Source organism: Cryptomeria japonica, chromosome 8, assembly GCF_030272615.1.
Source record: "Cryptomeria japonica chromosome 8, Sugi_1.0, whole genome shotgun sequence".
Classification (NCBI taxonomy): domain Eukaryota; kingdom Viridiplantae; phylum Streptophyta; class Pinopsida; order Cupressales; family Cupressaceae; genus Cryptomeria; species Cryptomeria japonica.
In genome coordinates, this window is record NC_081412.1 from 628506522 (window position 1) to 628525248 (window position 18727).

Consider the following 18727-nt stretch of genomic DNA (forward strand, 5'->3'; position numbering starts at 1 on the left):
ATTGATGCTACTTGAATCAACACTCCCTCTTAGCTAGGGAAGATAAAGTTACCATATCTATCATCTCATTTCTTATGATGGTTAGGATTCCTTTTGAGGTTTCATAATCTTACTCTACATAGGATTATACCATTCAATTATTAAGTATGACCTAAACATGTGATACAAGGGGTTAGTCAATTTGTAATGACATGATATCAGTATTGCCTACACACACAATACTAAGGATAATCATATAAAAATAATTAAATTTTCAACATATCCAAGTTGTGATAAGTGCACTAGCATTCTATTTCAAATGTAATACCACAACACAATCATGGCACATCCATGACATACCAGAGATCCTATCACGATAACTGGTTTGAACATCATATGATCGTCATCGTATGATGTTCCCATACAAGTGTACAATATTTGAGAAGTCATCACTTCTTGAATATGAACACAGGGGGTTACACCCATAGAAGTCCTAACACGACAAAGACGTTTACACATTAAACATCTTATTGATAAGCAAGTATAGGTTACAAAACATATTACCTTTCTATCATATCCAAACCTTTTCTGAAGTGATCAACCTTCACTTTGGAAAGGGGTTTGGTCAGAATATCTGTAGTCTGGTATCCTGTATTCACATACTCCAATTGGATCACATTTTTGTCTACCATATCTCGCACGTAATGGTATGGAATCTCAATATGCTTGGATCTATCATGGAACACTGAATTCACTAAAAGTTTTATGCAACTTTGATTGTCACAATGGATAATAGTAGGCTTCATAGGATCACCAAACAATCCCACAAGTAACTTTCTAAGCCACACTACTTCTCGAGAAGCCATGGAGGTCGCAATGTATTTAGCCTAGGTGGAACTTTGCGCTATAGAAGACTGCTTTCTACTTATCCAGGATATCATGGCTAATCCCAAACAGAAGTAGCACCCATAGGTGCTTTTCCTGTCAGTCACACTTCCAGCCCAATTTGAATCTATGAATCCATGTAGATTAAGATCAACTTTCTCATACTTGAGACCAAGATTCAAGGTGCCTTGTAAATATCTCATAATGTGTTTTACTGCAACCAGGTGTATCTCCTTTGGCTCACACATAAACTAACTCAAAGCATTCATTGCATAGCAGACATCTAGCCTTGTATTTAACAGGTACATATGAGACACAATCATTTGCCTGTATAGAGTGGGGCTAGTAGAAGGTGATTCTGTTGCTGCTTCTTTAAGTTTATGAAGATTGGTTTCCATTGGAGCTGTCATGGGTCTGCAATTTAGCATTCCAAATCTCTTCAGGATGTCCAAGGTATACTTACCTTGGTTTAGAATAACGTCGTTACAATTCTGCCATACTTCCAACCCTAGGAAATAATGAAGGAATCCCAAATCCTTCATATCAAATTCTTTGGATAGATCTTTCCTGCATTGATATATAAGGCGATCTTCTCCTGTGATTAATAAGTCATCAACATATAAAATCAATATTAGCATATCACCTTTGTTCTGTTTGTAGTAGAGATTAGGATTTGCATCATTTTTAGAGAAGCCTAGTTTTGATAGATATGTGTCAATTCTTTCATACTAGGCCCTGGGAGCCTATTTAAGCCCATATAGAGCTTTCTTGAGTCTACACACAGAGATCTCTCCATTAAGAAAAGCTGTCTTTACATCCATTTGGTGTACCTTCCATCCCTTTGCTGCTGCAATGGCTAGCATAGTCCTTACTGAGGTATATCTGGCTACGGGAGCAAATGTCTCTTCATAGTCTGTTCCTTCCTTTTGAGAGAACCCTCTGGCTACAAATATTGCCTTATGTTTTTCAATACTGCCATCTGTTGCATGTTTGATCTTAAAAAGCCATTTAGAAGAAATAACAAATTTCTTAGTTGGCCTAGGAACAATCTCCCATACATCATTTTTCATTATGGATTGATACTCTTCAGACATAGCATCCTTCCATACTTGATGTTTAAGGGCATCAATTACATTTTCAGGTTCATTTTTAGATAGATCATTCATAAGAGCAACATAGCTAGTAAATTTATTAGGCTTTTTGCTTTCTTTGAAGGTTCCTGAAGGAGCAGCAAACCTCTGAGCTTCTTCTACTATTTTGGTGGCCCATAGTGGTCTTTTCTTGAGATTTCTAGGTGAGTGTTAATTTTCATTTTCAGTTTCATCTAGATTCTCCCTTTGAAACTCAGGAGAAGGATCTTCATCTAAGTTAGAAATAGGGACATAGATTTCAAGTTCTATGGAGCTCTGAGCTCTTTTGAAGGCTAAGTTTTCCTCAAAGATTACATCCCTACTTAGTTCAATATTTCTTTGACCAGGTACATAGATTCTGTAGGCTTTGGAGGTTTCACTATATCCTACAAGCATTCCTCTTTTTCTAGAAGGGTCTAGTTTTAGTCTTTTTTCTTTAGATACATGGATATAGACATGACACCCAAATATCCTAAGGTGGCTGATATCTGGCTTAATTTTAGTGAATACTTCCTCAGGAGTTTTATCTTCAAGATGGGAGTGTGGGCATCTGTTTTGTATATATACAACGTTGTTGGATGCTTTTGCTCAGAGATTTGTGTTAAGGTTTTGATCTAGAATCATGGCCTTGGCAGCTTCGACTATAGTCCTATTTTTTCTTTCAGCTACCCCATTTTGTTGGGGGTTATAAGGTATAGTAATCTCCCTCTTAATCCCATTATCTCTACAAAATTCTCTAAATGAATCTGATGTGTATTCTCCCCCATTGTCAGTTCTTAGGGTTTTAACTTTGTTTCCTGAGTAGTTTTTAGTTAGTGAATTAAATTCTTTAAACCTAGAGAGGATCTCTTCTGGTTCTTTACATTTCAAAAAGTAGATCCAAGTCTTCCTAGAGTAGTCATCAATAAATATTACATAATACAAGAATCCCTCTAGAGAGGGTACATACATAGGTCCGCATACATCAGAATGAACTAACTCTAGAACTTTACTAGTTTTCCTAGTACTATTTTGGAATGTACCCTTCGTATTTTTACGTAGGGCACATCTTTTGCATGCCCCTGAATGATCTTGTTTTAACTTAGGTAGACCTGTGACAAGGTTTTCCATTGAAGATAAAGCCCTAAAATTTAGATGGCCTAATCTTCTATGCCATACTTCATTTGCATTAGTAGCTTCATGGATTAGGGATAGGTTGGGTTCTGTGCATAGCTCATACAAATAGCCCTATCTCTGTCCAATGGTCTTTGCCTTCTTGATGGAAGAGTTCTTTGGCCAAGCCAATACTCTGTTGTCCATGAATGCCACTCTATATCCATTATCTTCCAGTGCCGATATAGAGACTAGATTCCTTTTGATGTCGGGGATATATAGTACTCCTTTGAGTCATAAGGATATGTCTATCTTCAATTTGATGGTACAGGTTCCCATTCCTTTGACTGGATGTGTGGAGTCATCTCTGATAGTTACTTTCTCATTACTCTCCTTTGTCATGGAGTCAAGTACTTCTCTAAACCCTGTGATGTGCCTGGATGAACCACTGTCAATCACCCATGAGTTGATCTTGTTAGAAGCTTGGCTTGTGAGTGCTGAGTAGAATACATACTTTCCAGAGTCATCGTCCCCTTTAGTCTTTCCTTCTTTGGCAAATGTAGCATGTTGCTTGGTTCTTTCCGGGCACTTTGCAACATAGTGTCCGAACTGATCACATCTATAGCATTGGATGTGAGATAAGTCCTTCTTTGAAGTGTTCTTGCCTTAACAACCTTTTGTTTTCCTAAACTGCCTTTTCTTGTTTTTCTTGGTGGAGTTAGTGTTTAGGACTTGTAGGTCTTCATCTATATTCTTATGTTTTATTCCTTTCTTATTCAGTCTAGATTCCCCTTGGAGACAGTCATCTCTTAGTCTTTCAAACTCAGGATATTTGTCCCTTGCATTGATGCCGTGGAAAAATGTTTCCCATGCATTAGGTAACCATCTAGAGAAATGAGTGTTAACTCTTTGCTTTGATAGTAGCTAGTTCATCTCTTAGAGTTGAGATCCTCATGAAGTAGGTGTTTATTGTCTCTCCTTTGTTCATGGTTATATGATTGATTTCTCGCTTCAAGGCCAGAGTTCGACTTGCATTTGATATCTCAAATGTGTTCACAAGTGCTTTGAACATTTCAAAAGCCATTTCATGTTCTTTATAATGGGCATTATGTTATTTCTCACCCCATCAACAATAATCTTGATTGCTTTTTCATTTCCTTCTAACCATGATGTTTTGTCAGGTTCGGTCTCTGGTTCCGTAGATTCAGTCTTAATAAAAGTTTCAACTTTGGTCTCCCTTAGAATCATCTTGATTCTAAACTTCCATGTAGAGAAATCATCACCCACACCAAGTCTATCTTCGAATCTCATAGCATTGGCCATTAGAGAAATAGAATGCTTGATATAAACTAGTTCTTAAATTTTCCACAAAATTGAATAGCCTCAAGTTTGATAACTTGGCTCTGATACCATGTAAATGTTATTGCAATTTCTAATTTAATGAACAAGTTATATGGAAGATGGTGTATTTCAGATTTAGGTATTATGACTATGACAATAATATTGTTGTCTTTCTTTTGCTACAGGTATGGAGGATGAACATGTATCAATTGCAATTCGATAGTGAAGAGGTTCGATATATAAATCATTCATATGAAATATATATCTGCATTACCATCTTTCTTCATTTCATGTAAACAGATAGGTATATGGTTTTATCTAATCGATGCTACTTGAATCAATAGGATCTTCCTCAAGCAGTTAGGCTTCCTCGAAGGAATTGTTGGTTCCCAAAACCACAGATTGGAAAACTTAAGGATTTTCCAAGTCCTTAACTAATCCAACTAGCCTTGGGCAATGAACAGGGATGGTCAAAGACCAAATCCCTCTGCACTTAAGGCTCCACTGAACCTAGGTGGGTATACCTCTCCCTCTCAAGCACAAACAAAGTTATTTAAAGTGGATTTAAGCTTTATGGTTAGAAAATGCAAAACTGGCAAATGATTGTTTTGCAATTATGCTTTATTATGTGCTTTAAGTGAAAGCTTTTGAAAAGAAATGAAAATGATTATGATTGTAGCTTAAGAATTAGAGTGCTTTCAGGACTTAAAAGACATATGCAAAGATTAGTTCATATAGGGTTTGGGAAGAATGTTTCTCTATCAAGGACCTTAAATACATAACAAACCAGGACCTTAAAAGATAAATAACAGACCAGTGCCTCTATCTAGGGATATTTATGACACTTTGTGGACAAGAGATCTTATCAACTCCAAAGACAATATTAATCATCAACTATGAAGGTTTCAATATGTGCTACACAAACAATGAAAACCCAATCTCACATTTAATATAACAACATGTGATGGCACATCATAGCAAATCAAATGACAAATTTATCAAGAGGACAAAGATAGCTCATCAACACAAAAGTATGCACAATATTTAGAAAAGAAACAACGAACCTTGTATATTAATCTTTAGGAAATGATTGCATACATAAGCTGCACTTGAAGATACTCCATTATAGTCTGTTTGCACAAAAAGATACTTCTTCTTCCTATAGACTTCATATAAATTGCAGTCCTTCCCATCAGTATATTATGTCTATTTCTCCTCTTTTGATACAAAATGACTCCCTATAAGTATGTAAATCATAAGGCATATATGAAAGGACACACCCTTTCATACACAAAAGAGAGTTACAGACAATTTCCTTCCAAAGGACACACCCTTTGGTTTAATAAATAATTACAAATGAGAACCCTAAAAATACTAAATGATGCTTTAATAATGTGCTTTTTTATTCTCCTCCTTGATAAAATTCCTTGGCAGCAATCAAATCCCTTGATTTGAACATTAAATATATCTCACCTTCAATTAGGTTTTAATTTAAAGAATCAATAATCTTTAATCCCTTATATAAATACTTGTTTAAAATAATTCATTTAAATCAAAGTATTTCAATCCTTTAAGAAAATAATTTGCAAATATAACATCCATTGATATCAGATAATAATTTACCCTAATAATAGTTTTTTAATATAAGGTAAAAGATTTTTATATCAAATATAAAAGAAAATACTTCACTTAAAAATGATATCTGTGAACAAATATTCCAACCATGTGATGAAAATATATTTTCACATTTGTAGGGCAACTTCAATTCTCTTGGGAATGCTTTATCATATGGGATATATACTTGCAAAAAACCAATCCAACCATTATTATATGATGTAAATATATCATTCCTTTTGGAAAAATTATCTTACCCTAGAGTAAAAATTTTCAATATATTGACTTAGGGTAAATATCATATGAAATGATGGCCTTATAACACCCAAAATACAAAATACTATCCTTCATTATCATTTGTATAAAAGAAACACAAATGCATTTTCTCTTTAATAAAATGTTTCTTTGTAATTATAATATTTCTACTTTAATCTCTTAATTATACTTACCCTAACATATAATAAATTTAATGATTCAAAGGGTAAAAGTATTTATAAGGAAATGATCAAAACATATTATGATTTTTAATATGCATTTAAGAACATAATATTCCTTTATCCTTTTAACAAAATATCTCCTTTTTAATTTTCATAGGATAATAAAAATAAATACTAGAATATTATTTGTAAAACAAAAATGCCATTTTAAAGATAATGATAATATAAATCACTAAATTAAACTTTTGGTGAAAAATACTCCCTGTTCGGGGAAAGATAAATAAAATCAATCTGCACCCAAGATGGCATAATCAATTATTGATAAATAAAATTATACATTAGAGATATTTAAATATAACTTCTTTAATAAATAATCCCTAAAATATAACCAGTGAAAACAAAATTTGTCCTAGAAAAATATTGTAATCAATATGGGACAAAATGCTTTCAATAAATCATTGTAATGGTTACATGATGTAAATAAATAAAAATAAAAATAAAAAATACCTTTGATGATCCTAAAAATTCTCCAATATACATGCTTAATTAATGATCTTTGAAAATATTTCATTAAAAGATAAAAAAATAAAAAGATTACTTAGAAAGGATTTCGGGAAAATATAAATTATTACCCTAGAAGGATGCAAACAGAATATGTTCATACTCACCTAATAACCAAATTAAAAATTTAAATTCATTAATTTAATGATCTCCATCGGAACTCATCGGGCATCGGAAGAGGGCAACAAATGTTATGCCGATGCTCGATGAAAACTCCTCATCTTTGGATATCTTCATCGGGGTAACTTGCAATGTTGAGGTAAGTATTTTATCGCTACGTTGATCGCCGATGACAAGCTTAGGGTTAGGGTGCCAATGTTGGGTTTGCAATAAGACTTCCATAAATGATCTGAATACAATGAGTATTGAAATGGTTGAATAATACTCTTCATGCTGCTCTACTGTAACTTCTCTTCCATTGCCGTTTCTTCATCGAGAACAACGAAGCTGAGTTCACATGAATTGAAACTTTGACAACCATGGACTAAATTCCTCCTTCTTTGGCATTTGTTTCTCTCTTACGGAGAAAAACTTGAGCATGGGCAATTAACATAATCTATGGAAGTCGTGCATAATCTATTGGACCACTAGCGATTCCATTTCTACTTGTATGATATGGGTTCACAAAGACCACTTTTATATATACAATTACCATTGGTGCTACGGGTACTGTTGTGAAACCAGAACTATCATCGACTGATGAATAGTCATAGTCAAACACTTGAATCATCAAATGTTCTTTTTGTTCACAGATCCCTGGCTAGAAATGGTATTTGAACATGATGCAACAAACATCCGATGCACAACAATGTCAACATATCATCTTATTGGAGACGTGAAATATGTGTAGAACTTCAGGGCAAGTCTATGATGATAAAAGCTTGACGATTCTGAAACTTCTCCAGTTAATATGTATGAAACTTCTCCAATTGATTTGTATTTAGCCTTTGACATTGTCTGAGCAGCCAATGCTTCAAATGCTTTCTCAATTGTTGGATTATTATTGTCTCACAAAGTGGAGTTGCACATTATATTATCCATTTAGAAAACACAATGCATAGTGTCTCAAATGCATTCTCAGTTATTGGATTATTACTGTCTCGCAAAGTGGAGATGCACATTATATACTCCATTTTGAAAACACAATGCATACACATCTCTATTTATTCCTTTGGCAAATTCAGAGATGTTGCCTATCATTATCCATAATGTTTGCATCTTGAACTGCCAATGATTTATGTGGATTATCTTTCAACTCCTCTGTAACCACTTGCAGTCTTAGTAACACAAAATCCTCCATAATGAGCAATAAAGTTGAGACCATATTGGTTGGATACAACAAGTGCCTTGTGGAAATATAATTCATTACTTTCTTTGCAATATATTTAGTCTCTTATTTAAAAGATCAAATATATGTTTCTCAAAAGATGCTTTCATAATATACATTCTTAAATCATTTATTAAAATGACTCAAGAAATATATTCTTCCCATCTAATATTGGCACCTTATTCCTTTTGAGATAAACTTAGCATTTCCTTTTGCAAACTGCTTCAAACTATGCAAAAAACTAAAAAAAATTAATTTTTCTTGTGGCTCATTCTGGTGTAGTTTCATTGCCGACTAACTAGTCATCCGATTACCACGAAAATTGGCCAAAAGTTATGATAATTTAAATAAAACATGGGTTTTATTTCAAATTTTAATTAGCTTGCCAAATTTTGGTACTTGCTTTGTAAACTGGCCTGTCAAAGCTAGTCGTGGGCAATATAAATTTTAAATTAATACATCAAACGACCTCTGATCTCTGTGAAAATTAATTTGGAAGCAATTGACATGAAAAAATTAGGTGGGCTGTCCTCTGATTGTTCTAATTCAAAAAAAATTTCCGATGCATTTTTATGTCAGGGTCAATCAAGAAACAATTAAAAAGCATATCAAAACTTCTCTGATCCATGCGAAAGAGCTTAGTGTCATAATACCATATACCAACAAACATTTCACCAGCCTGTTTTTTTAGATCATTACTGAGTGCAAATATTTTGATCACCAAAGTTGACAACTTTTCATTTCTAAAAATTTCACTGACGTAAACATTTGAAATCTGCCTTTGGTCTTGCTTTCAAAAACATATCAGATGGGTTGATGAAGGTTTGAAACCTGGAAATCGACCACCTTGTTCATGCATCAAAGTAGGTTGTAGGGAACTCGGAGTGGAATACATACTTGATCTCAATAATTATAGAGAGAAATTTGCTTCCTAGTATGAATCTGGAACCTTAAAATTTTTTAAGGGTCCAACAAGAACTAGGATCTGATACCAATTGTTGGAATCAAGGAACATTGAGAGGGGTGGGGTGGTGGGGGGTGAATCAATGTTCTACCAGTTAGCAAATTTCTTGATTTAACTTTAAACCACCAGAAGCATAGACATGAAACTGAAATGCATAAACACAAGACAACCAATCACACAATCATAATACCAAGATTTTTTACGTGGAAAACCAAATGGGAAAAACACGATGGGATTTGAACCCACAATATTATTCTACTATGGATAGTAGCAAAACAATATTACAAAGAGGAGAATGCACTTGCATTCAGGCACACTGCCTAGAGCTCAATGCTTAGTACATAAACAGGGCTACAACCCCGGAGGAAGCCTCACTTCCGTATATCTTGCTTACAAAAGATTACAATGAAGAAAGAACTAGAAATAACATCTAGATATGCCAGGAATCAGTTCTGATTAAGTGTAAATGATCCACTATCACTAATTTACTTTTCTGCTCTGCTTTGCTCTGTCTTGCTCACCAGATCAACTGAAATTAAAATGCACAAGTGAAACTCTGCTTAATCGCTACAAAATAAGTTACCACACCATCTACATCACAATTTTTTTAATCCAAACTGGTCTTATATATCTGCACACACCAAAATCAGTCTTCTTCAAGTTGGCTTCCTGATATATGAAAATATGAAACATGTAGCTATAAGTCAGCTTTAATCCATGTCAAAACTTAGCACCGAACCCAAAATATATGATCACATACTTCCTATTGGTCCCACATAACTTCTAAACGTATTTTGAATCACCGAAATTAACCAAGAGAATCCGGTCACACGCTTGATCAACAAAAATGAAGAACATCCTTCTTTACTGTTCTAACGGATACCAGATCTCCAAACACATGCCATAATCAACATCGGAGGGGTAATTTGCATGATTATCATCTCCAAATTTTTTGCCAATAATTTCTAATTACCGAACATAAAATCTACTTCACCAAAAATAAGATCAACCACAAGAACTGAAAATAGAGTGTTATAGGGTAAACTAATTACAAAAAACAAACTCCAGATCACCAATTGGCCAAATCTTCATACCGAATTAAGATCATTGATTGAGTTTCCATCAATGATAACTCCTAAGAATCTGTAAACACCGAGCATCACCAATCTTCACTGGAGCATCAAATTCTAACATGCCCTTCTAACTATTCAACCTCTTGTGTCTACTCTCCTTTAGGGAAATTAGGAATCATCTCATCAAATGAGGTTGTTACCTCAATCTAATGAGGACACTAATTATATGATAAAAGAAGTATCTGGTAGATTACTGAGAGTGGGGGAGGGTGAATCAGTAAACTAAAAAACTGATACAAACTCCCAAACTCAAATACTCAAAGTAAAACTTATCAACAAAACAACTCTGCCAAGATCAATACTCATAAGATTACCGATTTGACTGTTATTTCAACTTAACAGTAAACAACTTCAATCTTGTAAACATCAAAATGCTTAATCATATGTCAACATATTCTATCTCTCAATGCTTCCAGTTATCATGCCTTATCAAAATAGTTAAGTAGTTAATCAAATCAACAAATAAGATCATAACCACAAAAGCATTCACCAATTGACACAAATATTTATAAGTGGAAAACCCAAATAGGTAAAAACCATGGTGAGATGAGACTCACAAGATAGCTATCTGAACTCTTCTGAAGATTCCCCTGTTAGGAGCCAAGCCTGTTAAAGCTTTTACAATAAGTCATGTTAAGAACTGATCCTGTTAGGAATCACTCGGTTAAGGGATTTACAAAAATGCCTTGATGAAAAGAAAAATACCTTGTTAGGAGTAACCTCAGTAGAGGGTTTGAGAATCCAAGCTAATGGATCACCTTGTTAGAGGATTTATGAAGTAACCAAGCTTGCTAGAGCTTACCTGGTTAGGGGATTTCAATTCTGTTGTGATTGTTAGAAAAAAATAGGTTTTTCTTGATTTGTTTGAATAACACTACATTTGCTTGATCAAATCCATTTTTAGAGTCAATCTGCCTTTACTCAAACTGCAAATTCATTCTCCAGTTAGGCAACCACACACTCAACTAATTTCTGCCATCTTTTGCCAACACCTAAATGAAACAACTTCATCAACCTTAAATACAAATCAATTAGGTCGGTAACACAACAAAAACCTAATTCTCATCATCAAGATTACAAACAAGTCAGTACAAGCATGAACGTTAGATTACATAAAAATCTCTTCACATTAATCAAGAAAATTCCAATTGCTCCATGATCACTACTTCATCGGACTTGTAACTCATCACACGCTATGCATTAGATGCAATCCACTTTGCTCCATCTCTAGATAATCAAACATGCCAAAATAACTTGAACTTATCTTCATACAATGACCACACGTGTCACCATCATTACCGCTCAACATCAGATATTAAATCAACAAACCTGATCGGTTAGGGTTTAACAAAAGCAACTGGCAGGGTTTACCGATTACATGACATAGAAAGGGTTTAACCTTATACACCAGTTTACTAGTTCAACTTACAAACTTACATACCAGTTTACAACATCTTCCACAAAGTTCATCCTACCGATTACAAGACAATAGCAATAATAACAACAATATCAACAATATCATAAATACCATTTACTAGTTCAATTGACATCAATGACAATATATCATTAATGTAGTCTTCATGTAAAATGCCAACAATCTCCCCCTTTGGCACTGATGGCAATACAAATATCAACGCCTCTAATTTGTTGATGTGATTAGTAAATAGGAATCTTGGATTACATACCAAGTATTCACTATGCTCAGTCTATCATCATCTTGTCGCATGTTCACCTTATCAAACACATAATTCTTCTCCTATTTACATAATTCTTCTCCCCCTTTGATAACAATGCCAAATTGAAAATAAAACATGTAATTGCAAATTTTTATTGTGCATCAACATACTACAACTTGATGCTCCCCTTGTGGAATGCATCCACTTCTACATCAATCCATATAAATTCTGCAATTAATTCAGGGACTGATGCAATCAGCATCATGCTCAACTGACCTCACAAAGGGGTACAACCCCTAGTTGTCTTCTAAGACACTCAAATGAAGTCTTAGGTAGAGGTTTGGTAAAAATATTTGCAAGCTGCTCCTTGGTAGAAACATGCTCTAAGATAAAATCCTTGCTTTGGACTTTCTCCCTCAAGAAATGGTACTTCAATTCAATATGCTTGGTGCGAGCGTGCAAAACAAGATTCTTAAAAATATTTATGGCACTTGTGTTATCACATAAGGTCTTTATAGGTTTTGAGATCTTCGTCTTAAAACCTTCCAAAATGCGCCTCATCCAAATAGCTTGTGTGCAATACATATCAGCCGCAACATACTCAGCTTCAATAGTAGATTGTGAAGTGCAACTTTGCTTCTTACTACTCCATGAAACAACCCTTCCTCCTAGAAAGAATGCTCCATTGGTAGTACTTTTCTGGTCATCAACATTTCCTGCCCAATCAACATCTGTGTACACCTTCAAATCAAAATTTCCTCCATATGGATACCATAATCCATAGTCAATTGTACCTTTTAGATATCTAAAAATTCTCTTGGTTGCTATCAGATGTGCTACCTTTGGATTCTTTTTGAATCTAGCAACTATACCAACTGCATGGGCAATATCCGGTCTACTGTGAACAATATAGTGTAATTTTCCAATCATTGACCTGTATTCTTTTTCATCAACAGACTTAGATGCATCTTCCTTGGACAATTTACAACCTGTAACCATTGGTGTTTCAACTGGTTTACAGTTACTCATGCCAAAAGTCTTCAAAACCTCTTTCACATACTTAGATTGAGTAATGAAAATACCATTATTCATTTGTTGTATCTGCAAGCCTATGAAAATTTGTATTTCCCCTAATAAAGACATTTCAAATTCATTCTTCATTTCATCTGCAAAACTGTTGCTCATGACATCATTACCTCCAAATATAATATCATCAACAAACACTTCACTAACCAGTATTTCATCTCCTTCAAACTTGAGATAAATGTTTCTATCATCACTGGTTCTTACAAATCCTTTCTTCATTAGATGTGTATGAATCCTTTTATACCATGCTCTGGGTGCCTTCTTTAATCCCTATAAAGCCTTATGCAATCTGCATACCATGTCTTTCTCATCAGTCAAAGCATAATCATGTGGCTTCTCTATATAAACCTCTTCTTCCAATATCCCATTCGAAAATTTAGACTTAACATCCATCTTGTATACCTTGAACTTATTATGGGCTACAAATGCAAGTAAAGTTCTGGCACCTTCCAGTCTTGCTACCGGTGCAAAAGTTTTGCCATAATATTCTCCTTCTTCAACAACCCTTGCAAACTAATCTAGCCTTGTTGCAAACTACAACACCATCTTCATTCAACTTGTTTCTGAACACCCATTTAGTACCTATGACATTCTTGTTTACCGGTCAGGGTACCAGGGTTCAACTATTGTTCTTCTCAATTCGATCTAATTCCTCCTTCATTGCTTTAACCCAATGATCATCACCAAAAGCCTCCTTAGCACTTCTTGGTTCAATGGTGGAGATCATGCATGAGTTTTGTTTTATTCTTCTTCTAGTTAGTACTCCAACATCCTCATCCCCAATAATCTATTCAGGATCGTGATTCAATCTCACATATCTGGGAATAACATGATTGTTCTCTTTAGGTTCAGCTTCTTCATCATCTTCTTCCTCTGAATTTATCTATTCCAGTTGAACAAGTGCATCAGAATTTGCTTTACTGGTTTCAGATTTAACTATTTCAGGTTCCAAAAGAAAAATGCAAGGATCTTCATCCTTTTTCTCTGAAGTAGTTTCTTCTGAAACTTCAAGACATTCATCTACTCGAATATCAACACTCTCAATAATTCTCTACATCGGGTTGTTGAAACATTTATAGGCCTTACTCTTGATGGAATAGCCAAGAAATATGCCTTCATCACTCTTAGCTTCAAACTTTCTAATGTAATCACCTCTTTTAATAAAGTATTTGCTACCAAATATCTTACAATAGCTAACATCACGTGATCTTCCATACCAATATTTATAAGGAGTCTTGTCCTTACCTCTTTTCACCAGAACTTGGTTCATTGTGTAGACATCTGTACTTACAACTTCTCTCCAAAATATTTTCGCTACACCTCCTTGTATCAACATTATCCTAACAACTTCAACCACTGACCGGTTGTTCCTCTCTGTTGTACCATTTTGCTGTGGTGTCCTTGGTTCAGAAAGATGCTGCTTGATACTGTTCTCATCACAATACTTAGTGAACTCCTTAGAAGTAAACTCACCGCCTTGATCTGTTCTCAGACATTTTATCTTTTTGCCACTGTCTTTCTCAGCTAAGGCTCTGAATGCCTTGAATTTACCAAAAGATTCATTCTTATCCTTCAAGAATGTGACCCACATCATCCTTGAATAGTCATCAATGAAGATGATGAAATATTTATCACCTTGAATACTTCTTGTTCTTATTGGTCCACATAGATCTGTATGAACCAAATCTAACAAGTGCTCCACTGAGGACTTGCTCTTGAAAGTTGAAGAAGTCATCTTTCCTAATTGACATTCTTTACAAAGAGCATTAACCGGTTTGTCTAGATGAGGCATACCTCTTACTATTTTATACTTACTCACTTTAACAATGTTGTCAAAGTTTATATGACAAAATATCCTATGCCAAAGCTAGCTATCATCTATCTTTACAATCAGACAGTTGCTAACTTTAGGATTAAGATGAAATAGATTACCTCTAGTTTTTTTCCCAGTTGCAATCAATTCACCTTTGTTGTCAAAGATTTTGCATATACTATTTTTAAACTCTAGTAGGTATCCTTTGTCATTAAGCTGTGCCACACTCAAAAGATTGGTCTTTAGACCTTCAACCCAATAGACATTGTCAGCACTACTCTTCCCATTCAGAGAAACAAATCCCTTACCTTTAACCATACAAGGCGAGTCATTGCCAAATCTAACAACACCACCATCAAATTACTTCAAAGAAATAAATTTTCTCCGATCAATGGTCATATGATGTGAACAACCACTATCAATGATCCAATCATCAGAGTTATCCATCCTGGACACTAATGCCTTCTGGTTTGATATCTCTTCCTTAATATCCATAAACACAATATCTTCACTAGCATCATCATCAGATTCATCATCTGTGATACCATTGTCAATAGCTACAAGACAATCTCTCTTGCCTTTACCTTTATACTTCTTGAATTTGTCTCTCTTGTGTTCATTTTCACTATTAGGGAAATTTGATGCTATATGACCAATCTTGTTGCATGCAAAACACTTTAAAGGTAACTTACCTCTATATTTGCTAGTGCCTCTAGGCAGTCATTTTTCCAACAATGCTTCAACATCCACTAAACTGTCTTCATCATCAACATCTCTGCTGGATCTAGATTCATAGCTATGGCTGGTATCTCTACTTCTTCTCACAGATGGGTTAGAGACAGAAGCTCTGAATGTAGATTCTGATTTCTGTACACTACCATCATAGCCATTTAATTCAAAAGCATTAAGTTTACCAATGATAGAGTCAAGAGTTACCTTTGTTTTGTCAATGGATTTCAGCTCCTAAATAGCTGCAACTCGAATAACATAGATCGGTAGCAGGGTTCTTAGTACCTTACTGATCACTGTGGCATCTTCCACTTTCCCTCCCGCACTCTTTATTTTAATGACTATCTCTTTTATCCTTTGACCATACTACTAGATATTCTCACCTTTAGACATTCTCATGTCATCAAAATTTCCTCTTAAACTCTCCTCTTTAGCAATCTTAGCATGTTCATCATTGTTATAAATCTCTTCAAGTTTTTTCCATACGTCATATGCAGTTTCAAGACCATGAACATCTACATATTCAGCATCAGACAGGGAAGTTATAATAGCCTCTAATGCTTGATGATTCTCTTGCTGTTCTTTCTTCTGATGATCAGTCAGAGTTCTAGTAGGTACAATATATTTAGTTTCTACATGCTCCCAATACTGACTACCAAGACTCTTGATGTAAATCTTCATTTTGTCACTCCAAATTCTATAGTTCTCTCTGTTGAACTTAGGACCTTCGTTCTTCATCATGATATACAAGATCTTTTCCTCAAGCTGTTAGGCTTAGATCTAAGAGGACTTGAGATGCTCTGATACCAATTGATGATATGATGAAAGAGTAAGTATCCGGTAGATTACTGAGAGGGGAGGGTGTGAATCAGTAAACTGAAAAACTAATACAAACTCCCAAACTTAAATACTCAAAGTAAAACTTATCAACAAAGAAATTCTGTCAAGATCAATACTCATAAGATTACCAGTTTGAATGTTATTGCAACTTAACAGTAAACAACTTCAATCTTGTAAACATCAAAATGATTAATCATATGTCAACATATTCTCTCTGAATGCTTCCAATTATCATGCCTTATCAGAATAGTTAAGTAGTTAATCAACTCAACAAATAAGATCATAACCACAAAAGAATCCACCACTTGACACAAATATTTATACGTGGAAAACCCAAATAGGTAAAAACCACAGTGAGATGAGAATCACAAGATAGCTATCTGAACTCTTCTAAAGTTCTCCTTGTTAGGAGCCAAGTCTGTTAAAGATTTTACAATAAGTCCTGTTAAGAATTGATCCTGTTAAGAGTCACCCGGTTAAGAGATTTACAAAAATACCTTGATGAAAAGAAAAATACCCTGTTAGGAGTAACCTCGATAGAGGGTTTGAGAATCCAAGCTAATGGATCACCTTGTTAGAGGATTTATGAAGTAACCAAGCTTTCTAGAGCTTACCCAGTTAGGGGATTTCAATTCTACTGTGATTGTTAGAAAACTATAGGGTTTTCTCTGTTGGAAAATGCACACTCCAATGAGACATTGTAGGTGATTGAAGGTTTTGTCATTGATGGCAACCTTACAATCCTATGACACCGGCAAGGCGATCCACCAGCACCAGCAAAGTCAGTTTCTACACCAGCACACTAACCACTGACACCAGCAGTGAAAGGAAGCATACCGGCACAGAAGCCGACAAGAATTTTGTTTGTAATATATTTTATTTATTATTGTAAAATCATTGTAAGCCGACTTGGAAAATTGTAAAATGACTCATATATATAAGAGATCATTGTAGAACAATAATGTAAGCATGTAGGAATGTAATTAGGCAAAATAAGGCAGACCTATTATGCAAATTATAGGTTAAGGATTTATGTAAGAAGCAGAGCTATAAACCGGTAATGGATCTAGCATAGTAGATGCTATTTTGAAGCAGTACAAGACATTGGATTTATATAATCCATTTTGTAAGTCAGTGAGACTTCCCATTTTGTAATTGAGCAGTGAGCTCTAGGCACTTGGCCTTCCTGCATGTGCAGGCCCCTCTTGTAGCAGTAATATTCTCTTATTGGCCAGTAAGTGAATATTGTGGGTCACAAATCCCACCGAGGTTTTTCCTACACTGGGTTTCCTTGTTAAACTATTGTGTTATGGTGTGTTTTTCATGTGGTTGCTTTTATCTCTGTTTATTGCATTACTTTCTGTTTACCGGTATACAACATTAATATGTTCTACATGTTTTAATTTAAGAAAATCTTATTACCGGTTAGATACTGATTCACCCCCCCCTCTCAGTATCTGTGAGAATCTTAACAATTGGTGTCAGAGCTTGATCCTCTATTTTCAGAAGCCTAACAACTTGAGGAAGATCTTGACACCGGTAGACATGGAAAACTTGATGAAGCAATTAGAAGCAGCTCTCTCAGACTATGATACAGAAAAGTTGAAAAATATCAAACTTGAAGATGATCTAAAGGAAGCATAGGATATTATTCAAGCAATTCAAGAAAATATTACCATTGCAATAAATAAGAGAAGAGAACTTTGTGAAAAGATGCAAAATGAGAATGATGAAAAGGAAACTCTTAGTGATCTGATGAATAAGCTGAAACAAGAAAACATGACAACAAAGAATGAGATGCAGGATATGACTATGAGATTTTGTAAATAAATTGAAGATAGAAAAAAGAATGAAGAAGATTTGACTAGAAGATTGAATGATGCTACAAATGAAAATACAAGACTTAGTTATGAAAATGATATGTTGAAGATAGATCTGATGCATGCACAGAATAACTCAAATGAACTCATGAGACAGAAAGGTATCTTGGAAGGAGAACTGGCTACTGCAAATTAACATAAAGAGAAATTCAAGAAAAGCTCAGAAGAACTTGGTGACTTGCTGAAGAATCAAAAACCAAATGGTGACACTAATGGCCTCGACTTTGAAGTTGGTGAAAG